This window comes from Triturus cristatus, chromosome 8 (genome assembly GCF_964204655.1).
Source record: "Triturus cristatus chromosome 8, aTriCri1.1, whole genome shotgun sequence".
Classification (NCBI taxonomy): Eukaryota; Metazoa; Chordata; class Amphibia; order Caudata; family Salamandridae; genus Triturus; species Triturus cristatus.
This window is the reverse complement of record NC_140591.1, coordinates 186,388,988-186,405,357: the sequence shown is the minus strand read 5'-3', so window position 1 is coordinate 186,405,357 and position 16,370 is coordinate 186,388,988. Positions and strand designations below refer to the sequence as shown.

Sequence of the window (16,370 nt, the reverse complement as noted above, 5' to 3'; positions counted from 1 at the left end):
CCATGCTCAAGTCAATCAGTACAGCGCCTTTGTTTATTCAGCCTGAAATTAAGGGTCAGATTTATCAACATTTGGCGCGACGCAACACAACGCAAAGCAGCAAGACAACTTGCTGTGCTGCGTCAAATGGAGAGAGTAGGAATGCACCATAATTACTAACATATGGCGCTTTCCTGCTCTCTCTGTGTGCTGGCAGCAAACAATCCTCTGAGGCGTTTTCCTCTTTCTATTTGTGCTGCAGATTGCAGCACACATAAAAAGAGAAAAACACAAGGAGAAATAAATATATTTTCTCCTTGTTATGCCTCACCTGGGAACCTGTAGTTTTAGATGCATTCCTAGGTTTACTAGTCCTAGTAAATCTGGGAAAGCGCCAAAAATCATGGGTGAATCAGTGGGAACACCCAAACTCCACCCATGCAATGCCTTCTCAGGGCAGAGTTACGCAAAACAGCGACTTGCGCTGCCTTCCGTAGCTCCAGATTCACTATGCCATGCACAGTCATGCAAGGTGGCTCTGCGTGGCATAGTAAATCTGACTGTAGGACTTGCATTGCCCTTGCGTCACCTTGCATGACGCAAGGGCAATGCAAGCCCTTCATAAATTTGGCCCTAACTTCGCCTTTCTTACTAGTATCATAACACTCTTATTAGTAAAGTGAACATTCATCTTCAAAGAGGTCTCTTGGTGCTATTGGCAAATAACTGATGTTTATTAGTACCCAACTCAAGGGTACTTATTTTATTAACCTAAGATGAGGGGCTGAGGTGTCCAGAAAGGAATTGGACCTGTGAGTATGGGGTCATACACAGATTGCAGGAGTGTGTGTATTAACCCTCTGGGTCTTGACCGAGAAAGTATAGGGCCGCAGACGTGGAATGCACTGAACACAAAAAGGCCTGAATTTCATATACAAATCAACTGGGGGTAGTAATTGAAGATGATCTACTTGGGCACTCCTTTTATGGATTGATTTCTAACATACCTATCTTCACAATGTACATACTTGTCTGAAAAAAAGAGCAAACCAAGAGACCCTAGAGGACTTGCTTCCCATATCCTCAATGCTGGGAATGATACAAACAAAACCTGGTTTTAAGGATCATTGGAAAAAGGGTAACAAAACAAAGGAATAGGTAGGGTAATTAGATGCTGGCTACTAGAGGAGAACTATAAAAGGTAGAGGCAGTAACTTCTAAATAGGGGGTGTGCAAATTTTACATCGTTTGCTTTTGCAAAGTAACGTAAAATGTTGGAAAATGTATGTGAAATTACACATAATTACAAAAAAGTACAAAACCTACTGAATCCCATGTAATTACATGATATGGCATAACAGCAGCAGTGCTTAATTGGAGCCGGTGGTTTCCGGTACTCGGCAACAGCACTTAATTAGTTTCCAGTGCTCGTCACCAGCACTTAATTGTGACCACCACAGTTATGAGGGTCTGCCACATGATGGCGCTGCTCATCTAATTTAGAGATGAACAGAACAATGGTTGTTTATGAATACAAAATATATTTAAAATGCTAATACCTGCCTCCCCAGCCATTCCGTTAGCTTTGGGGACATGGCATAATCTGAACTGTCACACTTGCAGGTGAGAGATTTGGTTAGTAGTTGTTTTGGTACCGTCATTGGCAGGGATGACGGGGCAATGGGTGGTGCAAGCTGCAGTGACCCACTGGTCATGGCCCTGGCACTTATTATTTTACAAATTAAGCACTGCTTAATTGTGCATAACAAACGTAACGTGAAATTACAAACATTACGTCCATGCAACAGAAATTTCGCCTGGGGCTAATTATAAAGGAAACATCTTTGAGTACACCATTGTATTCACAAACAGGGAGTGCTCTCAGCTCTCCTGCTCTGTCAACGGCCAAAGAAGCAGGAATAGAATGTCTCTAATTTGGTCTGGGATAACATGGAGTCACCAGTAAAATGCAGGTGAGATGGACAAAAAACAAGAAATACACAAGCAAAAAACACTGGAGAAAACAAGGAGGTGGTTGGGGAAAAAAGAAGTGTGTACAGCGGAAGAGCGACTTAAATCCACCAACACCCAAAGTTTTCATAGGTACAGACTAAATAAAAACCTCGACTCTGCTAGGGTGGCAATCTTGCGGTAATCTCTCTTTGGAAAATGTAGTAAATGTGCCAGAATTACCTTTAATTACCATTACCCTTTCCCCCACTAATTTATATTCTCGAAATGATGAATCTCTGACATCGTATCTTGTTCAAAAGAACTCCCTCATAAACACAAGCAAATAATCAAATACAAATAAATATTTTTGTCAATAATGAGAGTTTGTATGTAGTTTAAAGGGTTTTATTTTATAATTAAAGATAAAGGTTTTGCTGTGTCTTTATTGATTAGTCAAATATCAATCAAGTTACAGAATTGAAAATAGAAAAATATAATTAGTGCAGATAATGTTATATTAAATATACAGCACGTTCCATTAAGGAAAGAATTCCTATTCTAAGAATTGGGCACAAATGATGTCAGTCAGAACCCCTGAAGAGTTCAAAAATAAAAGTAAGAGTGAGAGTAGCATGAAGCTAATAACTCAATAATTAATAACTGCAGGGTTTCCCATAAAGAGAAAATATAGCATGGAGAAAATAAGCCTTGGTAAAGCCAATTAGTCAAAGAATAAAGCTTGAGATGTAATAAAAGTGAAATGGAACACAGCCTGTCTCTCAGCTGAAACTACCTCCCCCCTCTCCTAGGTACTAAATCCTTCCTGTCATCTGCTCTCCTGCACCCAAATCACTCCAGCCCATTCTGTTCTGTCTGCTCTGAAACAAGGTCTGCCCTCTCCTCCTCTGCATCTGTTCTTTGCTCCCGCCTCTCTGCTCGCTGCTCTCCTCCATCTAGATCTGTTCCTGTGAACCACCTCTGCTCTGCTCTCTTCAATTCTGCATCTGAGTCTGAAACTCTTAAACTAGGAACAGGTTTATAAACTGTAAAATGTTACAAAACATATGGTCTGTTCTTGTCTTCTCCAATTGAAATCCAGCATTCTCCAGTACGCACATCTCCTTTTTCCTGTTCACACATAATTCATCAGGCGCTGGCTATCACTCTGTTAAAATTATCTAATTTCCTAACCTTCTGATAGAGAAACTGGTTATTCTAACTCAACACATTACATGTGCTGTTAAAGAGAATCTTATTATTTAAACAGAAAAAACATTAGATCATATTGTGGTGATGCATTTTGAAATGTATGTGCGTTATATTCCTACAGTAAATTAATGAGGCTTTAAGTCAGTTCATGAACAGAGCTCTTGTTTACATGATATAAGTAAGGCTTCTGAGGCCATTCTAAGTTTCTCTGTTTCACAGTTTATTCTGTTGTTATCTACGAGGTCAAATGAAGCTTCTTCTGAGCAAGCTGCAAACTATACTATACATTCTATTTAGCTATCACTGCTCTTGTGCAACATTTTACAAAAGTACAGTTAAGTTAATACAAACGACACGCTACCACTACACACCTATTTAATAATTATAGTAAGTTAAGAAAACACATTCTATAATAAAAACAAAATCTAAACTAGTCACTTTAACTAGGAATTTTACATGCACGTTTTAACATTTTTAAAGAGCATGATTTATTACAGGCGAAAGCATCTGATTAAAGGCCTTTGAAGCCTTGTGTTTATATTTTGTGCCCATGCCTGTGTGTCATTTTTAAACGTCCAAGGCAGATTGTCATTTTAATTTGTTATGAAAGAGGAATTTTATTTCGTAAGTTATTTTTTACAACTCTAACACTGCCACAACCCCCATGCCCCACAAGAGGAGGTGAACTTAGATGGCGGCCTACCTGGATGTCAGTTGCATATTTTTGGACGCTGATGTTCATCTCTTTCAGTATGACACCCAGAGGCTCCATGTGGAGATAAAAAGAGGCTGGTGAAAGGATGGAGCCACCGGGCATGCCGCATGTCACTGTGAGTGCTTGGATCTGAGGGAGCCCCTCTAGTCTAGCTGGGCTCTGTTCCCCACTTATGATCTGAATAGCTGTAGTAGAGTACCTTGAAAGCACCAGTACATCATTTGAGCTGGCATTGCCGTTGTGTGGCTCTCTTTTCTCCCAACCCCACTCTTTTGTTTCTCCTACTGCCGCAGACCTGAAAAAAACAAAAGAATGAACAAAAAAAACATGCAAATGAAGTGAGTCTGAGCTAAGATGCAGGGTGGTTGTGTAAACAACTGGCCCGGGACGAGCCGGTCAGGCTTGCCTGGACAACCGTACACATGTGTGCACCAGTAACAGCAGTGAAGGTGGAACTTAAGACATCTGGCCTTTCACCATCCAGTGCTAAATTTGAGCTGGTGGTTGCAGGTGGGGCCCACCAAAACTCATTTTTGGGGAGCAATGGGGTTGACTCAAGACTGTGTAGCCGTAGCATTCAGTGTGCCGAGGTTTAACCCGTTGACCGCGGCGCGAATTCTGCCGTGGTGCGGGCGAAATAATGAGTGGGCGGGGTTCGGACGGCCCCCAGCCGTCCTCCATACACGCCCGGGGCCGTCCAGCGCATGGAACAGGTTAAAAGCACTGGACAAGGGCTTCTGAGCAGAGCTTTGGGCACCGGCCTTCATTCTTTTACAAATTAAGCACTGCCCCATCCCAACGCCATACACATAATATATGTGTATTTATTCAAATAAGTGGTAATGAAAAGCTGTGGTGGACTCATGGATGTGTTTGAAGTTTGCCCTAGTGTCGCCATCTTACCAGCAGAGACCCCAGGACCTGATTTTGCTGCTCTATTGCTTTCTCATGGAGAGAGCTGCCCTTACAGCTCGGGAAAAGTTGCAACTCCAGGGAGAGCTCGGCAATAAAAACACATCTAGGGGTGTGCATTGATGTCTGCCCTTTTCTGTTGCGTTTGTGAAAAAGGCTAAACTGAAGCCGAGCTTCTCTGATTATTAAATGTCCCAGACTTGCATAAATGGCCTGGATACCCTCGGTTCAGACAGTTGCATCCTCTTGAATATATATGGATAGTTATGTATTGGCTTGCTGCGAGCACATTTTTTGTTCTTTATTTATTGTGTGTTTGTGTAAGATGCCTCAAAAGATAACCTGAGCATAGAGGAAAAAATAGTTCTTATTCTGGTTTGGTGTTAGCTAAGGCAGTCTGATTTTGTTCAAATTATATATATATAATATACTTAAATGCCTTTCAGTCAGCCCTCTTCAACTGAACTGAACTGTTGTTTTGGCATCTGCATTTTATTTCTGCCCACTACAGCGTGCAGCATGAAGCTGTGGATCAGCCAATAGGCAGGCATCACTGTGAGTGATGCCATTCTACCCTTTCACAGGGAGCACATCTGCACACAAAGTAGTTCAGTTCTGTGCCAGGGATTACTATGTCAGTGTGAACGTTTTGAGACCCAAAAATATTTTTGCTTTTACCCAATTCTTTTTTAAACACTTGTGAGTGTGCGGCAGAGCCCTTAACAATACTGTGTTAAAAAAAGTCAAAACAAGCATAGATAAACCCAAAATGCTGGCAGCCACTGTCAGACCAATTGGCTTTGCCAATACTTATTATTTGCTGGTGCAAATAATGAAAGAAGAGAGAATGCTGTGTGCAGTGGGGGCTAAGTAACAGTTTTGTGTAAGTGTGCTGGAGATTATGAAGGTAGTAATGTTCTTGTGTAGTGCTATTTGACATGGAAGTGAGATGTGTGTTTCCCCTCAGTATCAACATGATATCAGTGAATTTTCCTATTCCCAGAACATTGATCAGCTTCGAATAATTAATTAATGCATGTAAGCATACTTATTTGGGTGAATATGTGAATGTAAATACATGCCATTAAAACAGCTGCATCAATGAACGCTCTTCACACTTCAGTTTTGTATTGCAAGCAACAAAGCAGGTAGAATCATGTTTTGTTTTTATTTTCATGGCCTATCCTTGTGATGAAAAAAATAACAAATAAAATTGCACCAGCATGCAGGGCCTTTACTGTTGACTTTGCCAATGCTTGCTTTTACTTGTTATTTAATATGTGTTCTGTAATACACATCAGGAAACCTACGCCATATCTAGGGTATGGTGACATACAGTGCATGATTTGTAAAATTAAATAGATATATAACAAGCATTTACAATGCAATGGTCTCGGCATTGGTAAAGTTAGAGCTATTGGCATTGCTCATGACATTATTTTTGTTTATGTTTTGGTTTTTAAAACATTTAAAGAAACGGCATTGTCATGAGCAATGCCAATAGCTCAAACTTTAACAATGGCGAGACCGTTGCATTGTAAATGCTTGTTTTGTAATACGGGTTGTATATGGTCACTGACTTGCATTGTAATAACTTAGATTGTAAGTGGTAGGTAGTACACAAAGGTGGCGTTCAGTCTGGGTTTTTAGAACACTTACATTGCATTAGTTGATGGTATAAAGTATACCCGATTTTAAATCACAAAATGTATTGTTTTTACGCCACATTGACAATTTTAACAGCCAATCTAACAGCCGCATTGTTGATCGTTCTTTATGCCGTTAGTGTTGACAGTATCTGTTTATTCAGTGCAAGGTGCCTTTGCAATAATTCTACAATTGGACGTGATATTGATCAAATGTGATTTCTGATGGTCCAATGGAAGTATCCGATTAGTAGGCGGCGTGGTGCAGCAGTCTGGACTTTGCCATCTGTGATACTCTGGGGGCTGGGCTGCCGCGCGCCCCTTCCCTCCCACCAGGGCCCTGGCCGCAGGGGGCTCTCATCTGCAGACCTTTGCGCTCGCGGGGAGGTGAGAGTGCGTGGTGTGTGTTGCTCAAACGGATTCTTCCATCGGACCCCAAGCGGAGGTACAGTAGAGAAAACCTATTTACTATTTTATTTAGAAAAACGTAAAATGAGTATTTACTTTAATGGGGCAGGTGACCTCTTCGTGCACCCGAAATTCCCTGTATAATTGAGTAGGTGAGCTGGAATTATATAAACGCTTTAACAGATTATATTACTGAAGCCAAAAACGGGGTTGCCCTTTCAGAACGATGCCTAGGAATATTTGCCAGGAGAATCTCCTCCCACATTTTGAAAAGTTGTCACGTCATAAATGTAAAGGTACAGAAGCGAGTGCGCGGATTTTAGAGGGTGCCGGCAGTTTGTCGTCTTGGGAAATTAAGAGCGGAGCTGCCCCTGGTTGTTGTCCTTAGTCTGGGATGTGCGGATTTCGCATGGACGCTTCGGGTCAGGCGGGGCTCTGACCTGGAGCTTGAAGGATTTGTCCGTCTGTGACCTCAAGGGAGAGGCAGTGCGGTTCCTTGGAGTGAAGTGTGCACTCGACGTGTTCAGCTGTATACCCATCCTCGCGTTTAAAGCACTCTTGTGGCTGTGACTTTACTCCACGTACACAGAGAGATCTCTCGGGACAAAACCCTTTGCATCAGTGCCGGACGCCGACAGGCGGTTGGAGCTGCCCTTTCGTCACCTTAAACTCAACTTCTGAAGAGTATTTTATTGAATGTGTGAATGGTTGTAAGTCTATGCTGTCAAGTGATTCATTCTCACTACTGATGAGATGGTGAGTTCGTGTGCCTGCTGCAAAGACACGTGTGACTTGGTTCAAGGGGCCACGTGTAGCATTTCATTTTGCTGTCGTTGATTAAATTTTGTTATGTGATCGCCGCGCTTGCGTTTAAGCGCTACACAAAACAGTGATTCATAATAGATGTGTGCCACTTATATAAACACGAGTGTGTGCCCAGTGGGCAAGGGCAGAGCGTGGCCTTCTCGCTCCTTCGGTCACTCCTGGCGCACCTCTTTAACGGTGCGTGACATCGCTGGCAGGCAGCTCTGTGCCTACGTTGGCATCACACCCGTCTTGGCACGTGTGTTAGCCGGAAAGGGTATCAACAGTTGTGATGGCGGTATAAAATCAATGGAAACACACTGTCTGTTTTATGTTAAGTACCTTCTGGCAGCTTTATCAGCAGCTAATCTTTTAAAATGGCGGCGGGGCCCGCCCCGCAAACAAAAAGGCAATTCTCATTTTGATTACGTCAAATAACTGAATGCACAGCCGCCAAGGGCCTCCCCGGGAGACGAAGATGCTCTTTTCAGATGCAGATGTCCATCTATATGTAGCTTAACTGTGGCGTTAAACCCGTTTCCAGGCGTTCTTAAGTTGGCCAGTTTGTCAGACAAAGGAAATGAAGAACAGTGAATCGGTATGTCCAGGATCACACCGAGACTGACCGTGCTTGGGTGATGCGGCTTGCTCTCAAATTGTGCCTAGTTCGGGCAATTTTTAATTCCAGAGAAAGTGAAACAAGGCTAAAGGAGACAAGCACACCACTGCCTTTCTCCGAGGCGAAGCAGAAATGCCTCGGAGAAAGGCAGCGGAGCTTTCGGATTCGGGGGCGTGTTCTCCTCTTGCCATTGGCTGGAGGAGATGATCAGAAAAGTTGAAAAAAAAACACACCCGAATCCGAAAAGGACGGGGCATGTTCGGAGTGACGGACCTGTTCTCCAATGGCTGGCCAGCATTCAAGAGGCCAGCCAATGGAGAACAGGGGAGAAGAGGGGCGGGTTCAAGCCCCTCTTCTCCAAGTCATTAAATCTCGCAAGCGAGTGCAGGTGCCTAAAATTTTCTTAGCGGGCCTCCCCCTTACTTTCACCACTGAGGCGCTCCCTTTCACCATTAATATTGAAGATTGCCCCATGGTCACTGCCCCGGTCTTTGACCCTTTGTACACCTGTACTTACTTTTTTCACAAATTAAGCACTGTAAAGCTCGTCTTGCGTGCACGACATTCAGAAGACCTTGGTGGTCAACAGCCTTACATGCAGCACAAAGATCAAGTAGGATGAGAAGGCAAGGGTCATTCAAAGCAGTGATTTTCAGAAAGTCAAGCATTACCTGGATGATTGCTCTTCATGCTTTATCATCACCTGAAGTCAAAAAGGTGTGTCTGCAGAAGAGCGTTGCCATGGAACTGGTTGACAACAGCATTCTCGAAAGATAGGTAGGTTCTGAATAATTATATTACTTAGCAAAATCAATCAGGATCCACATTGGGTTTGTCAAGGAGTGGCAGGATCTATCCAGAAGATTATTAGAATAGATGTGTTGCTGATGTAGGCTCGTAAGGTCCTTTCGGAAGTGATGTGCATGATCTTCTTGTTGGGATGTCTATTGGTGGAGAGTTGTCAATGTGGTGTAGGATTTTTGCACTCTTGTCCTTGAAGAAATTATTCATGGTTAAACAATTCTCTTTGGAATGAGAAATGATGAGGACTGCTAAGGAGTTTTTTGCTGTTTTTAATGGCTTTGGAAAACTGCCTGTTTTTGTTGGGGCTCTTTCTGGTTGTGTTTTTTGTGTTAAGTAGACTTGGCTTTTCTGACAAGTTGACTTTGGGCTATGCAGAGTGAGTTATTGTAGTGCTGTGAAATCATTGGGATGTTGAATGCATCTCCACTTCCTTACTGGCATATGATGTTCATGAGAGACTGACTATACCATGGTGCAGATGATTTGGTCTTCATGCATCAAATGTTTAGCAGGGCATGTGCATTGACTTTTATCAGAAGTCTCTCTGAAGTCTCATCTGATGGTTTTGATGTCAATGCTAGGGCCTGAGGAGGCTGTGAGACCTGTCAAGTCATTGTGGAGGCTTTCTAGAGGGAGATGTTTGAAGGATCTGCTCAGAATCTTTACTGCCTTTTGATGGCCTTTATGGGTCACTGCAAAATAGCTCAGTTCGATGGCAGTATGGTCAGGCCAGTTAAAGTCCAGTAGAGGGTGGAAAGTGAGGCCGTTCATTAAGGTCTAGGCACAATCAGGGTGATACTCTTGCTGTGGATTAGACTGTAAGATTTGCTGTTCAATCTTAGCAGTCATCGTATAGACAAGAAAGTCAACCTTCTTAGTTTTCGCAGACTCTTCAGCTTGGAGCTTGAATTCACTGCAGAGATGATGTTTTATGAGCTGGAGGACACTGCTTCAATGATTGAAATGTAAGTGATGAATGGTAGATTGGAGCTGGTGGATAATAGGCGAGGTGAAATCAGATGGTATGTGTAGCTTTAAATGAAAGAAGCATGAGAGGAGATAGAAGGCGCACAGCTCCAGAAATTACTGAAGAGTTGATGAACATGATGATCAAAAGATTACTGCCTCCACCCTGTGCAAGCTTTAATGATGTCAGTTATCTCTGCGACATGAGTGACTGCCGAGTGGTATGGTGTCGTTGAAATATGTGTAGTGAGCCTTTAAATGTGGATGCAAGTTCTTTCCCAGCAAGCTTTTTATGCAGGAGGAGAAAACTTTGAACTCTATGCTTGATAAACCATGACCATTTGAAGTGAACCCCAAAGCTTGCATGATATTACCAAACAGTTTTTTAAATGAACACATAGCCTGTTTTACTGATTGTAGATTCTTTGAAGTTTATGGGCATGCTGGTTTGGCCAGGTCAGTGTAAATTATGTTGCAATAAATTTGATGTGATAAGGTTAACGATGTTGTGAGTTCCACCCTGTGTTTGTCAGAGAAATCTTCTGAAGTTACTAAGTTGTGCCAGGAACATATGCAGGAATCATCAAACAGAAAATAAAATGACCAACACTGACTAGGGACAACGTTGACAACATAGGAAACCTATGAGACCTGAGTGCAGGCAATGACCTGTAGTTTGTGAGATTGTTACTGATCCAACTTCTTGACAGTAGGTTTGTAAAGCAGAATCATAGTCCACAATCTTGAACATTGACTAATATGATACAAGATGGAGATGAAAACAATGTCAGGAAATGGAAGAAAGCCACACATTGTCAACAAGGGACATTTCCTTAGGATCAAACCCCCACAGTTTAAGTACGTTTATGAGATAACTACAATTATAACCCACAGATGAATGGGAAATGATGAGAGCAATGGAGGTAATCTTTGTCCACTAAAAAATGAGAGGTAGGCTTTCGAGCAACTGCTAATAACTATGAAAACTAAATTAAGACTGAATGTGAATTTGGCTGAAAGTATCAATTCAAAAAAGGAATGACACTTTGTGTTCCTGCTGGCCCCTGATTTTAACAAGAAACACAGGGCACTGTATTGGCAGTCTGCATGACCTATGTCAGTTTGTAAACTAGGAGATAAGACAAATTGTGTGAACCATGTCGAACAGACAGGTAATTGAAAATGGTGCTTTAAGGAGCAATTTAATGACTGCTGAGATCAGTATTGTCATAGCGGCGATCTTACTCAGAGTACAGCAGACTTGCCATAGTTGGTTTACCCATGTGAAATTTGAGCTGCAGGCTATTAAATAACAAAGGGCCTAATTTAGATCTTGGTAGACAGGTTACTCGATCACAATGGTGATGGAGATCCCATCCGCTGAGATATAAATCCCAGTATTTCCTCTGGGATTTATATTTCGGCGGATGGGATGTCCGCCACCGTTGTGATGGAGTAACCCATTCGCCAAGATCTAAATCGGGTCCAAAGTATTAAATATTAATTTTTCATCCCATTGGGAAAGTTACTCACTGTTTGTACTATTTTGGGTGAAGGACAACAAAAGCAAGGCACCTCCAATATACATCATATAACATCCTGGAAAATATAAATGGTTTTAATTCAATTATTGGTCCTGAAGAAGGTGTAATAAAGGTCAGGGAGTTAATGAAACGCTGCCTAGACACAATAACTTTTTTCGTACTTTGTTTGCATACAGTTGTTTTCTATGTTATTTTTGGACCAAATGTTTTTGATGATGTATCTGGTCCAATGGATGATAAACTATTTTAACAAAACATCTCTAGTATTTTAATAAATATTTATGAGATTCTAAATATTGTAGCTGGAGCATTATTGATTATTTTTTTACATCGAAGATATATCAGTTTTTCTTAGGTTGATAATTAATCATCCACATAGCGAAAGTTTCAATTTCAACAAGTCCAGGGGTAAAACGTTTGTATTGGTACAATTGAAACAACTACTTATCTAAACAATTGTTGGTGTACATAAAAAAGCTAATACATGTGCTATGTAAATACAAGTGCTGAGTGACCACCTGAGATTGCTTGCTTACCAGCAACTCCATACTCCACATGCATCTGTAAGTGAAGCATGGCAAAGGTTGGTTGAGAAAGACTGCACCTGGAGGAGCCAAAAGAGATTAAAGCTCCTTTATTTTTCAGATTTTTCTTGTTGCCTTTAGACTGTCACCACTGTACCTACCATGTCACAGGGCAAGACACTAACATCACCAAAAGCTGTGTCTGGGGTAAATCTGTCCCATTAGTCTGCAGGATTTGATGGAACTAAAAAAGGCAGCCTTGGGCCTCCTTGAGTGTGGTGTTTAGCTGTTTGGTATCTGTGTAAATTAGCGTAGGGATTGTGTTACTCTATTAGGTCTCCAGATGTAGATTTTCAAGCTTGTGCTGAACTGAGCAGCAAAAGTACCACATCAGGGAAAAGTGATTTTGTTCCCATTTTTGCAACACTGCTCAGTATAAATGCTGCACAATTAGAGCTAACTTGTTTGGATTTCACCACCACCCATTAACTAAAACATGGCTGCAACTGGCACAAAGTGTGGTAATGTCACGTTTTTTTATTTAAAACCCTAAATCGCCGCAAAATATTGATGAGAATTTAATAGCTATAAACCCAACAAATCCTGCATGCGTTGGTAAAGATCTACTCAACCAAGTGACAAATAATCACAGAAATACTCCGAATTTTTGGGTTTAGTACCTAATAATGTTTAATGACATAGCCAAAGAGAGGGAGTGACGTTCAAAACTGCGAAATCTTAAATACTGCTATCGCCAAAACATGTTAACCACATAATAGGATACTTACAACCCATAAGAATATTTGATGGTGTACCGATGATATGATTGGTTCATTATTACACAACACACATACTTAGATATAATGTTTATGCTACCCTACACAATACACTTTCTCCCATTGTGCACCTTAACCTCTCATATGTTTCTAGCCTTACTGTGAGCGCTTACATAGTAATATCTATCCCGTGTTTACAGTCACAGAGTATAGATGGTACACCAACACACGTCACTTGTAGACAGATATGGCCGGAGAGAGAATAAAATAATTTTTATATCATACAAATTTGTGCAAGGATTGCCCAATAATGACGACAAAGATTCTGGGTGGAGTGATTCCCCTGCCCATCCTTAGTGATTTCAAGGGTTCAAACTGGTTTAGGTCCGGCAACATAGCACAGTTGTTGCCAGACCTTATGTTGTCAACAGTAAAAGATCTTTGAAGAAGTGTTACGTAGAGGGGCTTGGGTTCTGCCCAACGTTGACTCTCTTGAGTACAGCATTTGACTGGACAGAAATTGTGTGCTTACGTGATGAAGAGAACTTGTATTGCACTTTTTGCCTTTTGCAAAAGCTTGTGCTCAGTACAGCAGCATTGAGTTGTTTATGGTGACAAGCTAATGATCAAGTCTATGATCCTGATCGCTTTATTATTTAAAGTTACAAAGGAGGCAGTAGGCCAGAAATGCATATCCTAAAACCAATAGGCATTTATTGGTGGATTGTTACTAACACCGTGTTAAAGTTTGTAGACGTATGTTGTTCCATTGAATCTCAGAAGATACTGTGCTAGGCAATAGTTTTGATGTCAGTTACTCCCTATGACAAACGGGGATTTGAAAATGTGCAATTTGATTATCCTTGTTAGGCCTTTTGAGCGGGGTTGTACATTGTTTTGCCAAATGTAATTATGTACGTATTTATAACTTTATGACTGACCCTGATGGCTGTCATCTTACGCTCATCACATTAGGCTTTTCTCGGTTATGGTGAAATGTCAGTGATAAAGGCTTTAGGCATGACTGGTTCATTGGGAGCAGTTACGTCAAGAGTAATAGGTCGATCTGTTTACTGACAAAACAAAGCAGTAAGCCTGACTTTTTTTTATAGTGAAACATATATGTTAAAGCCAGTAGGCCTTACAAAGAGGATTGTTATGAAACTGTGCTAAAGCGTGTAGGCAGGAATTTTGTTACATGGAATCTTACAGATTTCCTTAGTAAACAAAGGCTTTGATGCTGATTACCTCCTTTAACAAACCATGAGCCTGTTTGCGCCATGGCTCACCTTTCAAAAGGTGCGTCGAGTGTAAACCGTGACAGTGCAGCGTATTACAAAAAATGCGCTGTCCCCAGGGCAGCTGCGAGCTCATGCTGCCCTATGGCAGGTGCATTTAAGTGAAATACAGAGCAGCTGCTCCAAAGCTGGTCTGTGTTTCACAGTACAGGAGGCAACCCTCCTCAAGAGGGGAGCAAGATTCCCTTACAGGCGATTGCAGTGAGTGACTGTACCCATCTGCAAAGGAATGTCGGGGGGTCCACAGGGCTGCCCATAGGAGGCGCGCTTGCAGTGCACCACCTTTTTGTGGAGAATTTACAGTGCGCCTCCTAAAGGTATGTTTGCTTCTGCACCCACGTCCGTAATACTCTGCGGGAGTAGAGGCAAAGTGATTCTCCCATTTGCATGGGGCTACGGCACACATGTAGCGCCAGGTCTATAAGTATTACAGAAGGGGCGGCACAAGCATCGACAACCCCTTCTGCAATACCAAAGTGCTCCAGGGTACACAAAGCGGGTGCACATGCCCCTTGCACCCCAGGGCACTTTTCATAATGCAGCCCCATGTGGCATTCAGTTTACACTGCATTAATCTATGGTTAACCCTCTTAAAGGTCACTGCAGGTTTAGTCGTGTGCCAGGCTCATGCAATAAAAAAAATATTTTAAAAGGTACTTATAAGCATATATATGCATATATGCAGACATACATCTACATAGAGGAGCTTGAATTTAACCCTTATCAGGTATTGGTCGATTGGAGAGTCATTCACACTTTGTTTGAGTCCCTGATAAATGATAGCTCTCCAGAGAGTGCTGCTGGGCTGCTTGCTTGCCTCCTATTTCATCTGTAGTGTGCTGCATCACACATAGTGACTGCTTCTAAACTAGGTGACCATCATGGAATGGGATTGTCCATAGTGTATCATTGTTTTACTATTCGAAGATGTTCAAAATATTGCTTCTATGCATGTCAGCGATGTTGGAACTTTAAAAAAAGGGTATACTTCATATAATAAGATTGGAAAAAGACCACCTGATGCTGTTTAATGTAATTTTTTTTATTGCAAACATGCACCCACCACATTTATGTGGCAGATTTATTTCTTTTTTCCAATTGTTATCTTCTAATTTATCTTAAATATGTTTTTGAGTGTGTGTGTTCCCATTTTTTATTATTAATGGGTAAATGGGTGAATGCAATGTGTCAGTGGGTGGTTGAATGTATGAGTGAGTAAAGGGGTGAGTGACAGTGTGCATGTAGTATGAGAAATTGAGTGCTTAAATTCATAAATTACTAAACAAAAATCTCTTTCTGTTATAATCCAGACATATTGTCATTGCTAATACTAGGTTTAATTTCCTGCCAAGCAGATCACCTTCAACATCTCCCATCCCTTTCTTCAGCTCGTTCATTGAATACTATTAGATACCTAATCTAAACCGTTTGAGTATTTCTGTGTCTGGGCAAACAGATGCAGTAATCCGTAACTCACTTGAGTACATATTTAACAACATAGGCACTTCACAGTATTATTTGTGAGTAGAGAATCTGATAGAGGAAATCCCGTGTTTTCCCTTACTTATGGATTTTTATAATTATAATTGGGAGTTTTTGCACGGATTTAGGGTATATGACTTCTAATAAGGCCACGTGTGCTCTGAATATTGCTATAGCAAATCGACCTTTCTCTCCTATTTGATTTACTAAAGGGCCAATTACGATGCAGTTTGAAAAGGCTCCAACAGCCTTTCCAACCACATCATAATGTCGGTCGGATTCCTTTCTGACCGCCTCATTACAATGTAGATGGTCGGAAAGGAATCTGATCGGTCATTCCAACGGGCTGTCAGTCAGAATGCGGCCCGTAATCCAAAGGGCGGCTCTTTCCGCCCGAGTGTTGACGATGTCGGGTTTCAGCAACCTTTCTGTGCCGGTCTTTCCGACACAGAAAATCTGTTGCAACTCGACTTTGGGGCCCCTTGGGTGCACGGCCTCCAGTACTGTGACCCTATTGATCCCTGCACCTGGTGGCAGGCACCTTAAGGTGTCTGCCACGGGGTGCAGGGATGAACTGCACCTCCTATTTTACAATGGGAGCATGCATTCCACCCAGGAATACATGCTTCCGTTGTAAAGTATAGGAATGCGACCAAACAGTGTTTGGTCGCATCCTAATTAGTTGGTCGGGACTGCCGACCGGGTGTCGGTCGGTCCCATGACCTAGACGA

The 16,370-nt window shown here is 41.8% G+C and overlaps 1 protein-coding gene across 2 annotated transcripts in view; it reads left to right on the top strand.

The window, feature by feature from the left end:
- SIM2 (SIM bHLH transcription factor 2) overlaps positions 1–16,370 on the top strand; it is a 484,182-nt gene that overhangs the window by 259,969 nt on the left and 207,843 nt on the right. The window lies entirely within an intron of this gene.